Source organism: Esox lucius, chromosome 13 (assembly GCF_011004845.1).
Source record: "Esox lucius isolate fEsoLuc1 chromosome 13, fEsoLuc1.pri, whole genome shotgun sequence".
Lineage (NCBI taxonomy): Eukaryota > Metazoa > Chordata > Actinopteri > Esociformes > Esocidae > Esox > Esox lucius.
This window is the reverse complement of record NC_047581.1, coordinates 35,874,384-35,893,954: the sequence shown is the minus strand read 5'-3', so window position 1 is coordinate 35,893,954 and position 19,571 is coordinate 35,874,384.

Sequence of the window (19,571 nt, the reverse complement as noted above, 5' to 3'; positions counted from 1 at the left end):
GGCTATGCATGGGGTGGAGACTGTGGCCGCTGGGAGTTATGGTCTGTGATGGAAAATTATCTTGCTCAATAACTCTGGTGCATTACAGAGGTTGCATAGTGTGTCATCCCCATGAATAAATATGTTTGAAAATAAAACAATATCCTCCCACTCACGAGGTACTACTGTAGGGGAAGAGCCTGAACACGAGCTGCTGCGAAAACGCAGGATATTAACAGGAAGCAAAGGGTTTCACAGTCTGAACAAAGCTTTGGTTTTAACTTCCGTAAATCCGCTCATTTCAACTTAGTCAATACCTGATCTCCACTCTGACGGTGAGACCACAATTCAATTGAAGAAAGAGCAAAAGAAATGGCTGCGATCAACCAGTAAATTGAATGTTTTGTCAGATTTTTTTTCTCTCCATTCATTGGAGGTAATGTTTGGCACGGACACACCTGTTCTAAATAAGAACCCATTTTAGGGGTTCGAAAACGCCCCTTGGTGCTCAGCACAGTTAGCTGGAGATGAGGGGAAGCTGAGGGCAAATCAAACCTCTCTTTAAATGGCAGTCAGATGTCACAAGCAAGTCACCCAAATACAGATTGCAAATGACCCCAACCCCCTTCAATGTCCTATGCGTCATATACAGTAGCCGAATACATTATTTAAAATGTTACCAGCGAAATAGGACAGCAAAAAGTGCATTCAAAAAGTTATAAAACATGAACGCCCTGGAATACAGAGAGACACTTGTAATATTCCAGATGACTATTTTTCACTTGGGGAGAAGTGAGGTGCTGGGGATCTTTAATGCATAAAAACAAAATGGCTTCCATTTTTTCAGAAGAAATAAGCACTACTGCTCTAAAGGGAAAGAGCTGATGGAGTTGCAAGGAACCTCTCTTTTCACACATGGGAATGGGTTTCACCCTCAAGTACAGTGCTCCTCTTTCCCTTTTCCTCTCCATGGGAATGCGGGAGAGGGTGTAAGGCAGGCAGGAGGGAGTTTTTTCCCCCCCTGTCATCTCGCAACGCTAGCGAGTGTGCTCTGCTCTCAGATCAACAAAGCCTCAGTCACATATTGTATTATGTGTTGTCTCTACGCAGCTCTGCAAACCTGTCAGAGACCCTAAAGATTCAAGAACATTTAAAAGGATGACCTTATTATTAAGAAGAGAGAGAAATCCATTTTTGATTCTTTAAAGGTGGTAATGGTGAGATACAATGTTTTATATACTCATTTGCTGACATGTATTTAAAATGTATAGCTCATTGTATTAGCTCCAAAGTGACATCCAAAGGCCACAGTCACAGTATTGTAAATGCTCATCTTCTTAGCAGGTTGGCCTATAACAAATATGCCAGTCAAAATATAAAACTGTAATATGAGTTCATGTTCTATTGTTTAGTAGCAATTAACCTACTCCGCATAATTTTAACTCCATTACAAATTATATAGCATAGAACACTACTGGGAAAAGAATCTAACAATGTGGTATGTTTTTAGTTTATGGTTTCACCACACTCACAGGTGGATAATGTTTCAGATGAAACACCCGTACAGTATTAGTAAGTCAAGGTGTTTTCGTCACGTTCCACTTTTCAAATCAAAGCACCGTTCTGCTATGAACCTGACTGTCTTTTTTCCATTGTCTACTTGGAGTTGTGCGAAACCAATCCATGTCAAGATAACAGCAAAGGCATCAGCGCATCAGTTTAATCAGCACACATATCTGGGGCCTTGCCACATGTCTTCACTAGTTTGCTTTTTGGCCACACTTTCTCCCAGTCTCTCTCTCTCTCTCTCTCTCTCTCTCTCTCTCTCTCTCTCTCTCGCTCTCTGTTATTCTTTCTCTGTGTCTCCCTCTAACATATCACAGTCTCATGCTTAAACAATAACAAGTATGTATTATTAACCATTTGAGCAGAGACACAAATTAACTCCACATACATACAAGCCTGCTTCCAAAAAAGCTAAAGTAATGCAAATAAAAACAGAATGCAAAGATATGCAAATCATTTATCCCTACATTTAGTTGGAAATTGTACAAAGACAACATATCAAATGTTGAAACTGAGAACATTTGAGGAATGCAAAGATGAATGCCCATTTTGATGCCAGCAACACATTTCAAAAAAGTTGGGACAGGGGCATGTTTACCACTGTGTTGCATCACATCTTCTTTTAACAATACTCTGTAAGCGTTTGGGAACTGAGGCGACAAATTGGAGTAGTTTTGAAAGTGAAATGGTTTCCTATTCTTGCTTGATACAGGATTTCAGCTGCTCAACAGTCCGGGATCTCCTTTGTCATATTTTTTATTTCATAACGAGCCAAATGTTTTCAATGGTTGACATGTCTGGACTGCAGACAGGCCAGTTTAGCACCCAGACTTTCACTACGGAGCCATGCTGTTGTAATACGTGCAGAATGTGGTTTGGCATTGTCTTACTGACATATGCAAGGCCTTCCCTGAAAAAGACATCATCTGGATGGCAGCATATGTTGCACAGATGTGCAAGTCACCCACACCATGTGCACTAATGCATCCCCATGGCATCACAGATGTTGCCTTTTGAACTGTGCTCTGATAACGAGTTGGATGGATACTTTCCTCTTTAGTCCAGAGGAAGCGGTGTCCGTGATTCCCCCCCAAAAAATTCACATTTTGATTCATCGGACCACAGGACAGTTATCCAATTCCCCTCAGTCCATCTTAAATGAGCCTGGAACTTATTTATATTGGGTGTGTCTTTGCATGGTAGAGTTTCAACTTGCATTTGTGGATGCAGCGACGTGCTGCGTTCACAAACACTGGTTTTGAAGTGTTCCTGATTTCCACCACAGAATTGTGTCTGACTGTCCTGCAGTGCTGTCTGAGGGCTCGGAGATCACAACCATCCAATATTAGTTTTCAGCCTGGTCCTTTGCACACTGAGATTTCTCTGGATTCTCTGAATCTTTTAATGATAGTATGTACCATAGATTGAGATCCCCAAACTCTTTTAAACTGTACACCATATTCTTAGATCGTTGCACTATTTGTTTTTCACAGAGAGGGTGAACCCGTCCTCACTTCTGACGGACCCATCCTCTCTGGAATGATCTTTTAATTCCCAGTCATGTTACTGACCTGTTGCCAATTGACCTACATAGTTGTGGGTTTTTTTTAGCATTTCACAACTTTTCCAGTCTTTGGTTGCCTCTGTCCCAGCTTTTTTGAAACGTGTCGCTGGCATCAAATTCAAAGTGGGCATATACTTTTCAAGAAACAATAAAATGGCTCATCATCAACATTTAATATGTTGTCTTTGTACTATTTTCTATTGAATATACAGTAGGGTTTGAAAGATTTGCTCATCACTGCATTCTGTCTTCAATTACATTTTACAACCCAACTGTTAGGCAACAGGGTTGTTAAATCATCACAGAAATAATCTCACTCATAAGAACTCCTTTGCCCCAATATGCGCATGAGCATAAATGCACACACGTACACACACACACACAAACACACACACACGCGCACACATACACAAAGCCCTTTGTGTTCTCCCACACCATCCTCCTTGGGGGACGTATCCCGTGCTCAAGACCCCTATAGATGGGCAGCAATCCGTAAAATGAGCCCCTGCTGTCTCCACTGGGCTCGGCCCTGCCTGGTTACGCCTGTTTCCCAGGGATCCACTAAGGGGCCAGCGCCCCCAGGCCCTCCTCTCACGCAACACCACCTCCCAGGGCCAAACGCTAAAGCAGGCTCCCTGCCCGGGACAATGGGGTCTGAGGAACGTGGGAAAGAAATGTCATAGGCCTCTCTGACAGCGATGGTGCGACCCCTGACCCCCAGACCTGGTCCCATGGGGGCCCTTTATGTAAACAGAGGTTGGCCAAACAAAAGCATGCCTCTCTGTTAATTAGATTCATAACCCTGGTAAGGAGCTGGAGAGCTGAGGAAGTGAGTCGTGCTCTCTTTGGACCGCTGACCAGCAAATGATGAAGGACTGTCCTGAATGACCAGCTTATGATGAACAACTGTCTTGAAAGACCAGCTCATGATGAAGAACGACTGTCCTGAAAGACCAGCTCATGATGAAGAACGACTGTCCTGAATGACCAGCTCATGATGAAGAACAACTGTCCTGAATGACCAGGTCATGATGAAGAACGACTGTCCTGAATGACCAGGTCATGATGAAGAACGACTGTCCTGAATGACCAGGTCATGATGAAGAGACTGTCCTGAAAGACCAGCTTATGATGGACTGTCCTGAATGACCAGCTCATGATGAAGAAACACTGTCCTGAATGACCAGCTTATGATGAATTCCTAGCTTATGTAGAAGAGAGGCTGTCTTGAATGTGGAAGACAACGTCTCAATATTGTTTAGTGGAACAGACTCCACTAATTGCAGATGATTTGTTTATAAGACACTAATCTTGGCTACATCAAAAGGTTATACACATTAACTTCCTATTAAAAGTTATGCAAAACCGAGAAGGCTTACATCTTTCTTTGGGTAAAATCAGGTTTTTGTCAACAGCCGAGAGTGAAAGGACTTCATACCCTACATTGGGGAAGAACAACAGCTGAACAGCAGTGTGGCGTTTACAATCTCATCTCTGTTAACAGCCATGGTCATTTAACCCTTGACCTTTGGGGATGTCCCCACTAATTCAGACTGCTGTCCTTTCCATATGGTAGTTAGAGATGCAGGTCAAATGGGGATGGCTGCACTTTCAATTGGTTCAGGGAGGAGAAGGAAGTGGTGTTAACCAGAACTGAAACGGCATCAATGATGCACACTTGACAAGTCAATAGAAAGTGTATTGGTCACTTCCCAAATTGACCTCTGAACTTATGTTTTGCTGATGGGGTAACCCCAATAGGAGAACTTCAGGTCATAGTTGTTAGAGTGGTGTGTCATTGGAGTCTTAATACTGCCTGGCTCAAAATATTTAATATGCACTTCAATAAATAATTCATTACAACTTGATGGAGAAGGAAATCTGGCAATGTTTGAACAGTTACTAGTATTTCTATTTATTTAAAATCAGAGTCTGACAACACAAATTGGATACGTACTCAAATGTATGAAAGTGGGATGGAGAACACTGTGGTTGTGACAAATGACTGGAGAATACGGCCATCACCACCGCCATCACCAGCAGCGTGGCCTGAGACCCCAATAAAGCAGGTCGCATGTCAACTACCTCGGTTCAGAGGTCAGCCCATTATGCTGTCGGACGGCGTGGCGGTTGGCCATCCCTTTCACACACAACGGCCTTATCTGTTTGCTCATGGCCCCTAACAAGGTCCCATTTGTGACCTCATCTGGGTCCAGCACATGTCTGGGTCGGGTCATGGTGGCTGGGGGTCAAAGGGCATGGCCTTTCCACCGTGACCTGGTTCCCAGGGGGATCAGAGCTATGGACTTCACAGTCAGTTAGTGGGCATCCTCATTAAACAGGCAAGGATGTGGGAGGAGATGAGTGCAAGGCATGGCTGGTGTCAATGTGGAGAAGACCATGGAGGGTCACTGACAATGGAATATTATCTACTGATCAACTTCAGAGCCTTTCACCTCACCGTTAACAATGGCATTTGTAAACTGGGTCCCGGTACACGTTTAACAGCACCACGGTACACGTTTAACAGCACCACGGTACACGTTTAACAGCACCACGGTACACGTTTAACAGCACCACGGTACACGTTTAACAGCACCACGGTACACGTTTAACAGCACCACGGTACACGTTTAACAGCACCACGGTACACGTTTAACAGCACCACGGTACACGTTTAACAGCACCACGGTACACGTTTAACAGCACCACGGTACACGTTTAACAGCACCACGGTACACGTTTAACAGCACCACGGTACACGTTTAACAGCACATATTTTCATTAGTTTCATTAAGGGGAGAACCCCTTGACTAATATAAGCCCTAACCATCCCATGGTGTGCCCAGTTGAAGCCCTAACCATCCCATGGTGTGCCCAGTTGAAGCCCTAACCATCCCATGGTGTGCCCAGTTGAAGCCCTAACCATCCCATGGTGTGCCCAGTTGAAGCCCTAACCATCCCATGGTGTGCCCAGTTGAAGCCCTAACCATCCCATGGTGTGCCCGGTTGAAGCCCTAACCATCCCATGGTGTGCCCAGTTGAAGCCCTAACCATCCCATGGTGTGCCCAGTTGAAGCCCTAACCATCCCATGGTGTGCCCAGTTGAAGCCCTAACCATCCCATGGTGTGCCCAGTTGAAGCCCTAACCATCCCATGGTGTGCCCAGTTGAAGCCCTAACCATCCCATGGTGTGCCCAGTTGAAGCCCTAACCATCCCATGGTGTGCCCAGTTGAAGCCCTAACCATCCCATGGTGTGCCCGGTTGAAGCCCTAACCATCCCATGGTGTGCCCAGTTGAAGCCCTAACCATCCCATGGTGTGCCCAGTTGAAGCCCTAACCATCCCATGGTGTGCCCAGTTGAAGCCCAAACCATCCCATGGTGTGCCCAGTTGAAGCCCTAACCATCCCATGGTGTGCCCAGTTGAAGCCCTAACCATCCCATGGTGTGCCCAGTTGAACTGACGATCAAAACAACAGCCTGGGACAAAGTCAAATCTGCTATCAAATGACGGAGGCTTGGTTGACGCGTCCACATTGGGAATGAAGAATTATTGAGATAGCTTTCATATTAAGAAGCATTAGAAGATCTTTTGTGGGATCAATCAATGTTACAGTTTAGGTAGCTGGCCAAAAACAGAATTAGTATTTTACCTTATGGGTTATGTACACTGCCTTTGGAAAGGGTTTCTAAACCATTGCTTTCTACATCAATATGACTGGGCTACACCTCTATTACACACAAAAGATCTGTCATATATTCAGTCATTCCAATTAATCCAATAACCCTTGATCTTCCAGAATCTGACTTCATCTGAACATAACCCAAAATCTAAGGGTGTTATCCTATTCTGTAATGTGTTGTATTCACATATATTATTGCTTCAAAACATTGCTGTAAAAGAAATGGCAAATTCTCGAAAAGGCTATTGTCATTATTGTATACATAACAAATATCAAGATATCCATATCTTTTCGCGCGTACACTATATTTGCAGTAGTTTGATGTTTTGCTCCACAACCACCGACATAGTCAAAACGAAGCAGAAACCCCAGTCACACTTCAAATACCGTGATCACTTTCCAAATAATGTTTCATCATCAAGGCAGCGCCATGTTACAGCTATGTAAAAGTAGTTGCCTAATCTTTAAAAAAATGAAGTCCTACAGTATCTGAAAAAGATCACCTATCATTGTTCTGAGAAAGATGCGTCAGTAGTAGGCCTACTAAATCACATTTTATATGGGTCAGCCAATAGCATCTGTTTTAACCAGCCAAAACCATAGAAAATTTAACTGGCGCTTCACCGGTCACAAACCTGGCTTTGCGCGCCTACCTTTGCGCACATGATGATAACAGGCACAACAACTGAGGCGCGCAACTGATATTTGGGTTCAAATATCGATGTTTTTGAAACATTACATAAAAAAATCCAACATACAGTTGTGTCATAATTATTTCGCGCACCTGTGTTCCTTTTCAATTAGGTAATCCAAAAAGTAATCGTGCATTTATTTTTAAGTATCTGAAATCCTTTTACAATATTTTAGCTGGTAACGTAATGGATTATTATTAAAAAAAAAAATTTACAACACAGATTACTTCCCCAACTCTGCCAGTGGAGAGGAAGAGGCGTGGCTAGACGTTCCAGGGGATCCTTATTCCCATTAACTAGAGGTCAAGGGCTAAATGGTTGAGGTCTGGGGGTCATTGCACTTTGTCTACCCAACCCTTTAGATCACTGATGGTGTTGAACATGTGTACATGAAATGGGAGATTAAATCCAGATAGGGAACATTTTGGTTTTGGGGTTAAGCTGTATTGCAGGATGAATCAACCTGAATTAAAAGCAAGTCCTAATTGAGTCGCTGAGAAATTAATGCATACAGTATAACACACCACATTGACCCCAGCTTTAGGATTTGTATTTAACCAGAAGGTTAAAGCAAGCATATATAAGAGATACACCTTTCTGAAAGCTACAAAAATCTCAGAGAAGCCGTGTTTCAGGATGTTTGGCCACAGGTTGTAAAAGTAGCGCTGTCAAGGCAAAATGGGTCCCGGAGACACAGTATGTGTCCCATGTCATCAAACCCACTCACTTTTAAACTTGAAATGTAATTGTTATCTCAGGGATGACAGTGATTCTACTTATAGATAACACATATAAACAACATACAACAAATACAACTTAAAAATTCACAGAAGTTACAGACTGCATGTTTACGTTTTGTTGGCCCAGATTGTCAGTCCTGTGGTTGTGGGCCCTATGGTTGTGGGTCCTGTAGTTGTGGGTCCTGTAGTTGTCATTCATGTTGTTGTGGGTCCTGTGGTTGTGGGCCCTGTGGTTGTGCGTCCTTTGGTTGTGGGCCCTGTGGTTGTGGGTCCTGTAGTTGTCTTTCCTGTGGTTGTGGGTCCTGTGGTTGTGGATCCTGTGGTTGTCGGTCCTGTAGTTGCGGGTCCTGTAGTTGCGGGTCCTGTGGTTGTGGGTCCTGTGGTTGTCGTTCCTGTGGTTATATGTCCTGTGGTTATATGTCCTGTATTTGTCATTCCTGTAGTTGTGGATCCTGTATTTGTCGTTCCTGTGATTGGGAGTCCTGTGGCTGTGGGTCCTGTAGTTGTGGGTCCTGTGGTTGTGGGTGCTGGGGTTGTGGGTCCTGTGTTTGTGGGTCCTGTAGTCAGGCCCTGGCTGTGCTTAGGCAGGTAGTGGCTGAGGCCAAGCCAGCGTTGTGCGACCCTGTCTCCCCAGGCCGGCAGATTAGAACACGTCTCCCCGTCGCTCGCTTTCATCCGTGGCCAGCTCCCCAGCGGAGCACGGACCAGAGACAGACCCGCTTTCTCTCTTTTCCCTCCACCCCTCCTCCCCCTCCGCCTCCTTCTCCTCACGCAGGGAGGACCCAGAGCTGAGGTGCGCAGGGACAAACCTGGCGCCGTGCACAGAGGAGGAGGAGGAGAATGTGGGGTGGAGAAGAAAAGGAGAAACGCGCATTGTGCTTTTCAAATGGATGGGAAATGATTCGCTGGGATTTGCTGACAATTACATGGTGGGGTTTAATCAATTCAGGCCATTCACAGTGTGGAGAGGGTTGATCCACCAATACAAAGGACAAGGCTGTGGGGGGGCGGTACCTGAGAAAGCACTGGCCTGGTGTAAGTAGCATGGGGCAAAATTCCCCTCCTCACACATGGCATAGGAGCATATGGCCCTGCTCTGAACTTATTAGCTGGCGGATTAAGGGCCAATGGCAGACACCTAAGGGCCTCCGGCTGCCCCTCCTCAGCCCTCCTCATCCCCAGGAGTAGGGCTGACTGACAGGGGACATTGTGTGAAGTACACGACTCGGTCCACCCCTTAATTACACTGTCACAAGCTCCTGTTTGATGATGTTATTTGGGGAGGGGAGAGCTGGTTCTGACCATCCATCTACAGCCCTCTACAAACCATGCTGAGGACTTCATTTCTTCATCAGATGTACATAATACATCTTTGATTGTATTTTAACCTTTAAAGGTAAAATTAAGAGACATACCCAGAAACGTTGAACACGCACGCAGATGATGTCAGTGGATATGAGGGATAATTGCCATCTCGTTGCTGCTCACCAGTCAACATGACATGGTCAGGTAGAGAAAAGGCCTGGCTGCCACGGGGCTGATTATAGGACCATTATTCACCACTGTACTTAGTGCCTGGCTGAGAGCAGGCATTAAGGGCCGGACGGGAGTCAAGAGGGGCTCGGTGTCGGAGTGTGGGTCGCCGCAGGGGTGTGTCTCAGACAGGAGCACGAGCTGCAGAGGTCACCCAGACGCCCCCAGTCCCGGACTGGCCTGTCTGAGTATTCACTCCTCTAAGCCCTCATTTGATCTGGAGAGCGGTGGGGGATCCTATGGCTCTCTCTGTGTGGCACCGCGTGGGTCCGTCGACCCTGGCAACCTCCCTTACCTGGTGCCTGTCAGAACACCTCCTTTAGATGGGAGGAGAGGGGCTAATGCAGCCTGGCCACGGTGGTGCTCCACCTGCCCTCATAGGGTGCAGGGCCACTGGGTCGGCTGAGCACTGTGACAGTGGGGATCCTCTGCTAATCCCCTCACACACTGAGCAGGCCCAGAGGTCACAGGGCAGCTGAGAAAGGCCACCTTCTTGGCTCTTAAGGCAGGATTACAGGCCCAGCAGGGCTTGGGTCTTCAGGAGCATGGCGTCACACAGTACACCACAGACACCATACAGGAGACAACAGAGAAGGTCTTTTAGAAGGGACCGACGTGTTGAGATATCTGAGCCCTCTCCTGAGACCACCTGCGACCTCTGACCTTACATGCGCTGCAACCTACCCAGAAACCCTCTACTACCCACCTCGACCTGCCAGCCAGGCGAACCAATTTGAAAGCGTCCATTTTGGGGGCCGTCCGTTAATCCCTGTAACCATGTGCCTGTGTGTTGCGTTTACCTGGAGTGTTTGCTTGTTTGCTTCCAAACAGAAGGGCTCGTTAGTTGAGCGCTCAGCGGTTGATCTTTAATGAGAGGGGAATTTATCTCCCCCTCTGCCACCCCCCCCCCCTCCCCCGGCCCCGTTCGCTCCACAGGCTCTTCCTCTATACGTTATCTTTAAAACTCCTCGCAGGCTTTCATGTGTCTTCGTCGCTACGAGGTGAGCGACTGCTCCTCAGAGAGGCTTCTGTCTTTGAACACCACTGATTAATGCTCTTTGAGGACAGCCGAGAGGCAATAACACCTCACCTCCTTTACATACAAAGCAAAGAGTTTTCTACACAAACAGTAATGCCATGGAGGAAAAAGAGAAGTAGAAAATATACAGCCCTTGCTGGCACTTCATATTCATGGGCATAAATGGCCTCCTAATGGTAGAGTCTTTTCTTTCTCGACCTGCCTCCACCCACCTGGGCCCAATCAGCTGCTTTTGTGTTTTGCATCTCCCCACCGGCTTTCAAGACACCACCTCACCTTTCCAAACACTTTGGGAATCCGATATTGTTAAAAGCATTTTTCATGACAAAATTAGACACTATATGGGTTATAATAGAAATTACAAGAATGAAGAAAAACAGATAAAGAAAAACTGCTGGGCAGAGGCATTCAACCAATATGAAAAACAAAATATAAAATGCATGCTTTGAAAATTAAAAACAATATAATAATATCAAATAATATCTTGCATTATGAAATGTATGATGGAAATTTCCAAATATTTGTGTACTATTAATACATACATTTCTCAAGAAACATATAATTTGGCTAATGTTTTATAATTCACATGCGTTCTTTTCCCCACATATGGGGTCCCATAACTTAAGAGTTAGCATCTATAAATTCAAATTAGGCTGAATGTTTTATTCCTCACTGGAATTGATGGTAAGGTATAGTGAGAGCCATTCAGACGTGAATGGAAACAGCCTTGGATATGCTTACGATGACTGCAATGCTAAACCATCGGCACACTGTTTCTGCATTTAGCTTAATGGGAGTGTATTAGATTATCATAATGATAAACCTTAGCAGAGGTTTAATATAGACGGCAGCATTTCCGACTAGCCAAATGCTAAACCTTCGGTCGCATTTGGTCGCATTTGCTGCCATTAACGGCTGAAAGCGATGCAAATCTGTCACAGGTCCATCTCTCTCTCTCTCTCGTCCTGGTCCTCTTCCTCTCTCTTGCTCAGAGCCAAGTCAAACGGAGTTAGCCAAGATAAATTAGATTAGCCCATCTTTAGCGGCTACAGAAACTTCTGATTCAGAGCCTCACTCCATCAGCAGCGTGCCGACACTGACGCCGCTGACCGGAGGACTTGCGCCGGCGCCGACCCGTATCTGGCAGGGTCAGTCCGGATCAGGATACAGGTCCAGGTTTTGGGCCACAGGACACGGGCGCGTAAGGAAGAGCGTCCACTCCTGACACGTGTGTTCAGGGGTCCCCCACCCTGTCGCCCCACTCCGTGCCTCGACAGCTGTCACCGGGAGTCAACGGCGTGACAGGGGTGCCCCTGTTTGTGCTCCCGTGGAGTGGGCTTGGGGGGGGGGGGGGTGACAGAGGCCGTATCCTGGCTGCCAGTCACTCCACACCAGGTCGGGCCGGCCCGAAAAACACACCTCTCCTAACACCATTTCCCCGCCTGCTGCCAGCAACTCAGGGAGCGCCGAGACGATCCCTTTACTCAAAGAGCGTCTCAGTTGGTGACCACAGTGGTCCAAAGACGTGAAGGACGTACAAGCCCGAGTGCATCTCACCGTTTGCCAGTTTTCACCAATGGCCACGGACCAAGACGACAAGACCAGTGAGGAAAGACGACGGGCTTTTCGTGGTGACGAAACGCCTGTGAAGCGCAAAAAAGGGACCTTTCCTGTGATGCTGAGGCTCCCCAATGTGGCTTTGGGGCACCTTCCTGTCAGGAACGACTAACAGGAAGACAGACCAAAGCATAATAGGGCTTATCTAAGGCTACAAAATAAGCACATCTTTAACCCACTATGGTGAAGACATCAAGCCTGGCTACTATCAAACCCTCTGCCTACACCTCACACGACATAATGTTCATGTTTTTAAAACAGTCTGTGCAGGATTTGGATTCAAGATGAACATGACGTCATGTTAATTCCCTTTGAATAACGAATGACGCAGTGGTCACAGCGCTAACTTTTAGCTGATTTGGCTGATCGTAGTTAAAGGAAATGCATGTAGGATGTGCACATTACAGTTAACAAGTAAATAAATGTATTTATTTCTGATTCTCATGGATTTACAACAGTCATATTTTGCTAGTCACTGTGACAAAGGACAGCAATATCAATCTACATCTGATACATTTTTGGGTGAATCGAGAATAAACGTATTATAACCACTTCCAGGTTAGTTGAAGGGTAACCAGCTATGCTTTGAGCCTTGGTTGTAAGGATCCCAGCCTGGTTACAGTACCACAATGACCATCCAACAATGGTGTCTTATAGAAGCCCGTTCTGAAACCAAATCGGTTCTCTCACTTATTTTCTTAGTTGGACCTCCAACTTCTTTGTTCGACCATGGCAAGACCTGTTCTGAGTGGAACCTGTTCTGTTAAACCGCTGTATGGTCTTGGCCACCTTGCAGCAGCTCAGTTTCAGGGTCTTGGCAACCTTCTTATAGCCTAGGCCATCTTTATGTAGAGTAACAATACTTTTTTCAGATCCTTAGAGAGTTCTTTGCCATGAGGTGCCATGTTGAACTTCCAGTGACCAGTATGAGGGAGTGTGAGAACAATAACACCAAATTTAACACACCTGCTCCCCATTCACACCTCAGACTGTGTAACACTAACAAATCACATGACACTGGGGAGGGAAAATGGCTAATTGGGCCCAATTTGGGCATTTTTCACTTAGGGGTGTACTCACTTTTGTTGCCAGTGGTTTAGACATTAATGGCTGTGTGTTGAGTTATTTTGAGGGGACAGCAAATGTACACTGTTATACAAGCTGTACACTCACTACTTTACATTGTAGCAAAGTGTCATTTCTTTAGTGTCGTCACATGAAAAGATATAATCAAATATTTGCTAAAATGTGAGGGGTGTACTCACTTTTGTGAGATACTGTACGTGTACAAAGCTAATGTGTGCAAGTGAATATAATGTTTAATCCATGCCACAAGCAAATAAGCATTAATAGTAACATAGGTTTACTAACATCCCTATTTATTCAGTTAACAGAAGTAGCCCCACCTGAATCAGTGCAAAACCCACAATTATAATGTAACGTCTGGCCACTGAGGATGGAGATGTGAGTCCGGCATGCTAAGAGGCAAAGTCAGGCTCAGCAGCGTGAGTTTCAACAACACAAGTGGTAGATAGAGGAGCAGATGGGGGAAATACATTGTCAGAAAGAATGCCAAAGACTTGCTCAAGGGCAGATCAACAGATGTGTACCACCTTGCTGGCTTGTGGATTTGAACTAACAACCTTTCGGTTCTTGGCCCAATGCTCTAATTGCGAGGCTATGTGTGTGTGTGTGTGTGTGTGTGTGTGTGTGTGTGTGTGTGTGAGTGTGTGTATGTGTGTGTGAGTGTGTGTGTGTGTAATGACTAAATCAAGGGGGCTACAGGGCATGAGTGTAGGCGTGGTAGCCTAACCCTTCACTGTTAACTGCGTAGGTGGTGTTAAATCCACTTCAGCCCAGAGCCGTTTTACCATGGAAGGCCTGAGGGCCTCCGTCTGACACGCTCCCCGTCTCTCTCTCTCTCTCCTTCACCTCAGTTTTAAACATGTCAATTTCCTCTGAAGGAGGATGTCTAATCTCTTACAATGATACATCCAAGTTCTTTCCCTTCCACACTTTTTTTTAACATTCCATGGCAACCTAGTGGGGCTGTCACTCATTTTAATGTGACGCCAGAGGTAAAGTTAGTTATTCTGAAATATTTATACGGTATTAATCCAACGTTAATCCTGACGATGTCAAGTGAAATGAGACCGACTTAGATATCGTAGCCACCAGAATGATTAACGTGTTGTTATAGAATTAGTAACGTCACCATTCATTACACATAGATACAGACAAACCACAGTCAAAATGCATTACAATTCACATTATTCATCTATGTAGGTTCACAAATTGGGACGTTAACCAATGTTCGGACAATGCACATCGCCCTTTGTTGTTAGAATATAACGATTTCATTAGTAATAGCGTTTTAACTCTGTTTACAAACCCAAATACACATCATAGTAACACATTAGCTAGACGACTGGCATTTTTTTTCATAAACTGCTGAGGATTTAAATGATGCTGAGCGATCATTACAAATATTCATTGCCAGGATACAAAGCAAATGACACGTCTTTTTATAAAAGCATGTTAAGTCTCTATAGAAAACCAAACACACATTGTCGTAATGTATGAAAAATAAATATGACAATTGTTTTATATATGCTTTTCAGCATTGAAATAATGATGAGTGATGCAACACAAAATGCCCCAAAAATATTGTCTGCAAAATAGGGGAAAGACTGTAAGTACAAAATGAGATGCATGTGTGCAGCAGACAGAATAAGAGGGTTTTGATCAGGAATCTCCCCTGGATAATTGTCAGGATTCACTGTTTGGAAGATGACTGACAAAAGGAAAAATATGACACTGGTATTTGTTGAGGAAACATGAATGTGTCAAACATCCGTCAAACAAAGGAATGCAATATTTATGGATTTTTGAGGAATCTCTCTCTAGACAGACACACACACAAATATGCAAAAAATCAAATTGTCCCGCTTTACACTCTTCAAAGTCTTCTCTATGTCGTCATACAGCTATTTTCCTTCATAAAACAAAGAAAAAAAAAGCTTGTTTACATAACAATGACAAGAGATTTCTACAATTGTCTCCTAAAAACATGATTATGATAAAAATTGGAAAGTTTCCAAAAGGTAACGTCATACACTGTGCATGATCCTGATAATGTTGTTACTAATGGAGGAAGATAAAAAAATATATAGAATGAAGGATATTGAAATCATTTATAGACTCACATAATTTACAGCTATTAGCTATGAGGCTAAATAAAATTATTCTCTGTTTTCTCATAGAGGCAAAGAGAGAAAAACAAAGCAAATCTTAGCAGACCAGAACAATTAGCAAAAATTGCTTATTTTAGAAATTATCTATTTCATAGAAGCGATCTTAATTGTATAAATTAAATGTTATATAAATGTATGGCAACCAGTGATAATCTATTGTAAAACTATTGTAATAAAAGGACATTCGGTCGGCATGGTTTTGCAGCTGGCTTCACATTAAAGACAAGGCACAGTTTATTTTGATGTGTAGTGTACAAAGACAAAGCATCCATAGACAGGATTACAAAAACAAAAATCTAACTTTGCCAAGAAATTCATAATTAAAGTGAAAGACAAAATGAAAGAAAATTATAATTATAGACCAGGACTAGAGTGCACTCTGGAGTCTTTAAAGTCAACGTGTGTGAAATTTTGAAACAAAGAATCTACTGTGAGGTCTTTCATTCCTCTTTTTCTGAGCAGCTTCCAAATTAATTATTGCCTTCTCGATATGGCACACACACACACACACACACTCTCTCTCTCTTTCTCTCTCACACACACACACACACACACACACACACACATGTACACACACATACACAAACACGCACACACACACACACACAAATGTTGCAAAGCATTTCAATTCTATTCTTCGAGGCAGGGCCTCAGTGTCTTTCGGGAGGGGGTGTCCTGACACAGAGTTTCTGTTGGTTTTAGTTTTGCACTCTCAATCAGTACCTAACAGGAAGAGCTTTAATCAGGTTTTTAATGTGGTGGTACAAGAGGTGGGCTGTAGTATTGTCCACAAGTGAAAGGCTGGTCGGAGGGGAGTCCTTTTACGTTTCTTTACATTCACCTGCTGGGCCCTATTGGGTCTCTTTCAGAGAGAAAAAAAGAGGGGAAATGAATAAAGAACAGAGGCAAAAGGCTCCGTCAGACGGGCCCATGGTTTAATGAAGGGCTACTTGTAATCTCCATAGTGGCTCACAGTGATGCCGGTCAGGACATCTATTAGAGCTTCCCCATGTCCTTCACAGGGCTATTCAGACCCACAAAACCTGAGACAGGGAAGCCCATAACACAACTATGAGCTAATGATATGCTGCTTTAATTTGTGTGGAACAGAGGGGGAAGAGAGAGAGAGAGAGAGACAGAGAGAGCAAGTACATTTAAATACAAAAAGACAAATATTTCTTATCAAAATTGTAAACCCTATTAATATCATACTGTGATTCTTTACCATTAAAAAAGCAGGATTTCCTGACATTCATAGCAGACACAGTGAGTGATGCATGCTATAAGCCTTCTAAATTAAACATTAGGAACATTAACTTCCCATGTGAACCATGGCCATTTGATTTAAATGTACACCGCACTGGATACGTACTCCCATAAAAGTTGACAAACGCGCACTGGCGTACCTTCTTCAAAGTCCAAGGCACCAGGCACCTACACAACAGAAGGTACTGTGGCGCCATCTAGTGGTCATTAAATGCCATTTATTACTGCTAAGTCTCAATGACACTGGCCGTCGTGAAGGTGCGTAATCCTCACACACACACCACCACACCCACAACCACACACACATACACAACCACACACACACACACCACCACACCCACAACCACACACACACCCACAACCACACACACACCCACACACACACACCACCACCACACCCACAACCACACACACCACCACCACACCCACAACCACACACACACACACACACACACACACCACCACACCCACAACCACACACACACACACACACACACACCACCACACCCACAACCACACACACACACACACCACCACACCCACAACCACACACACACACACACACACCACCACACCCACAACCACACACACACACACACACCACCACATCCACACACACACACACACACCACCACCACACCCACAACCACACACACACACACACACCATTATTCTACAGAGCAGCATAGCATTTCATAAGTAGTCCTGAGGACTCAATTCACGGAAACCCCTAACCCTTGCCATTTGGCGTTGTGGAGCGTGGGCAGGATTTGACTACTGCATTAACTCCATCCATCAGTCTAAGTACACAATGCAGAGATAATAATAATCATTTTTTTTAAATAACACTCTGCAACATTCAACGAATTTCAAGATAATTTCTATGATAACCATCCATGAAAAACCAAATCAATTAGGGAACAGATTGATTTCAGGAGTGTTCATGGACCGATTGGTTTAACAGGCTAAGTCAACTTAAATTGCCTTTGTGTCAGTTATTACTTGAGAACATTCTGAATTACGAGAACAGCAACTACTAGAAATATGCTGCAATATGATCTTTTTATAAATAAAATTATTAGGTATGTGCCTGAGCAACTGAGAATATGAAACACAAGCAACAGACCTGGGATAGAAAGCACATAATTAAAAAATAATATGAATACAAATCTATGAGGCTAGGCCGTGTACGCTGTACGGCATCCTCCAGCCTGTGACTCCCTCTTTTGGATGTTTACAATGCCACACTCCAAATTAACTCCTCCTCCACATTTACTAGATTGGTTGAGAAGTGTAAAAGACAACTTCTATTTAATCTTGTCAAGACTATGAATGTGGGGTGATGTTAGGTTTCAATTAAAGGTCTATTTGAATGCAATTGCCCAACTAATATTTTCTATTTTTTGTGTTTAAAACATTTCTCCAGGAGGAAGAGCCGGATTTTGATGACTGATACAGCCGCCATGTTTTTTTTCCTGTCCCAGGAAGCCAGACATTTTCAGCGGGGAATCATCACTGGCTATTAAACGCTTTCAACTGTAAGGAAAAGCAATTAAATGTGATAGATCACAGGGGCACCTTGTGATTGTAGTGCAGAACTTCCGCCAATCAAGATCCAGTTTTTAAATGAAAAAACGAACAATGCATGAATAGGGACTTGGAGGATAGGCTCCATATTGACTGCTTTTAATCATACGGGCCTGCAGTATATTGTGTGTATGTCTTAGGTTAGCCAAATGATTAATTCTTTCCCCCCACCTTAACCACATTAAATACAAAAATTACAAAATCAGACATGAATAGCCTAGCGATACATGGACCATGTAGATATGTCAGCTTGTAAAAGGGTCGAGGTCAATCGCTGCGATGCGGTATTACCAATCAACCAAACGTTTTTTCTCAAAAAACAAAAACTACTGTATTTAATCACTAGCCTACCCCGTGAGGTTTTTAAATGACACACACACTGATTTTCTTGGGGAAATTATACAGCTATTTCTGTTGTCTTGGCCACGTAGCCCAGCCTATTGGCAATATCCTATCCTAGACTCCATGCCGGTTGTACTACTCGACTTCAAGAGAATCCTTAACTTTTGATTTTTCTAATCAAAACATTGGAGGAAAATCACTAAACCACAAGGACTACAGTAAAGGTAGGTTGCCCCATCTACTCCTAACACAGTCTACCTTGTGGGTCTTTACAAAGCAGTTCACACACACACACACACACACAGACGAGGTTGAGACACAGAGAACACTACACAGACAGGTCATACATTACTCAAGCCGCAGCCTACATGAGTCCATGTCGGTGAAATGGGCTGGCTATTTGGAAAGGTGCGGACATGGCACATGATATAAAGGGTCATTTGGAAGATTTTGCAGGGGCTGTGTACTGTGAAGGATTGGATTTTCACATGAATGCCTGCACTTTCACATCCTTCTCCATTTCACTGGGGATGGACACAGTCTGAGTGACAGAGCACAATATGGGTCTTCAGCCCGTGTTCACGTTCACACACACACACTCAGACACACACACACACACACAGACCAATGTGGAGAGAGAACATACCAACCTTGAACCATGGCTGCTTATCTAAACCTTTCTTGTAGATTTAGCCATAGAACACACT